The sequence below is a fragment of the Sinocyclocheilus anshuiensis genome, unplaced genomic scaffold (genome assembly GCF_001515605.1).
Source record: "Sinocyclocheilus anshuiensis isolate Anshui unplaced genomic scaffold, SAMN03320099.WGS_v1.1 scaffold1281, whole genome shotgun sequence".
NCBI lineage: Eukaryota > Metazoa > Chordata > Actinopteri > Cypriniformes > Cyprinidae > Sinocyclocheilus > Sinocyclocheilus anshuiensis.
The window spans coordinates 754853-756915 of NW_015548261.1; the positions used below are offsets into that span (position 1 = coordinate 754853).

The 2063-nt window shown below is 45.6% G+C and overlaps 1 protein-coding gene across 1 annotated transcript in view; it reads left to right on the forward strand.

Annotated features, from left to right (window-relative positions):
* Nucleotides 1-2063, forward strand: part of cdh8 (cadherin 8) — a 91964-nt gene that overhangs the window by 57918 nt on the left and 31983 nt on the right. The window lies entirely within an intron of this gene.

Sequence of the window (2063 nt, forward strand, 5' to 3'; positions counted from 1 at the left end):
AAATCCTCTGACATTCTTCTTTACAAATCCTTGTTTTGTACTTCTAATTAGTGACCGTTGGTTTGATCTCTCCCCTGCGCTTCCGCGTGCGTCACTTCTGAGCGGCGCATGCGCAAAGCCGACCTCCATACGTCATCCTCCCGGAGCTGCTTCCGTGTACAACAGTGAGCGCAAGCTACATTAAAGTGATCATTACGTTTTGAATATGGATATTTTTCTTACAAAAACGCATCGATTCGCTACAGAAGGCCTTTGTTCACCCCCCAGAGCTGTGTGAGACACTTTTTTTATGGATAGGACCTTTTTATTTTACTTCTTTGGGACTGAAGCACTGCAACACCCGCTGACTGCAATGGTAGAGCTTGGAATAGCCAGGACAGTTTTTAATATAACTCCGACTGGATTCGTCTGAAAGAAGAAAGTCATATACACATAGGATGCCTCGGGGGTGAGTAAAACAGCCTACTTTTCATTTTGGGTGAACTTACCCTTTAATGTGCCATAGGGACTCTCTAACAATTGTAAACTGTCTGTTACAGGATTGTCACTGGGCTGCATACTGTGAAAAATATGAAAAGTGGCTTATTACCAATGACAAATGACTGCTAATATTGCAGAGACAGAATTTCTCAGTATGTATTGCAGGGGTTGAAACTTTGAAACCTGTTTGACACGGCGTGCCATTTTAAATGTAATTTCAAACACTGTGCCATACCCTCCAAAAAGAAAGAATTAATTATGCAAATTAATTAATTATGCAAATTACCATCTTAGTGTTTAGTGTTTTACTCTTTTTTTTTAAGTTGGCTAGATTATTTTCACTGGTGTTGTCGTGTTTGTTGTTCCCTATGAGTTATGTGTCATGTGGAGATAAGTTGAGTGCATATTTTTGTATAATCACAGTCATTGTGGTTTGTGTAGAATAGCAAGGTTTGTGTAGGTCTGGTTGTAAAACTCCAAAAAAAAAAAAAAAGATAGAAGTAACTTCTTTTTTGTAGCAAGTATTGTTCTGAAATCCAAAAAGCAACAAATACAACCGAACATACTGTGGCTTATCATCTGATCAAATAGTGAAGAAAATAGAGTTTGGCTTCCCATTCAACTCAACTAAATAATACAGGCTACATGACTGTGAGGATGATTTAATGCAATATTTACAGTAGATTAACATGCAGATGCAAAGGAGTTCAGTATTTCTAGAATACACACCTTAAATAAAATAAATCTAATAGATGCCTAAGTTGTCTGACCCCTGCTGAATACTCTCTATTTTTGCAATAACGTCTCCAGGTTACGTATGTAACCATGGTTCCCCCGAAGGGAACGAGACGCTGCATCGAAACGCTACGGGAACGCCTCCAGCGTGACCACGCTCTGAATCACATGTGTAATCAGTCCAATGGATGGGCGAGACGTCACGGGTGGGGTGACGTAGCGACCAGAAAGCATAAAAGCACGTGCGGTGAAACCGGCGTCAGCTTCTAGGAGTGAAGCAAGCGCTGGCAGGGATGTCGGAAGTATGGCCCTGAGACGCAGCGTCTCGTTCCCTTCGGGGAACCATGGTTACATACGTAACCTGGAGACGTTCCCCTTCAGGAACTCGAGCTGCGTCGAAACGCTACGGGAACGAGAATGCCCACGCCGCCAGACTCGCAAATCCCTGCCTAGTGTGGAAGAGCACAACTAAGGGGAGAGAAAAGGGAGCCAGGAATGGCTAAAGTAGGTGGTGCCCGCCATCCCGAAGGCCAACTTCTGGAGGAGTGAGCCTTGACCCCCGAAGGAGAGGGGAGATCAGAGGGCTCAAGGCTATGGAATAGCATCCTGATCCACCACTTAGCACAAGCTTCTCTGGCCGGAGGACTCGGTCTCAGCGCACCGCGGAGGAAACGTGTAGGAAGAGGGTGTCTTCCCCCTGAATGGCCACCGAGAGGGGCGTGGTAGGCCGCAATGGCCGCCACGAAGACCTCTAGGGTGGAGTGGGTCAACCCTGCGGATAAACAGGCCTGCAGGAACTCCAGAACTGTACCAAACGGGCAGTTAGCTGGGTCGAGCTGGCGGTCTCC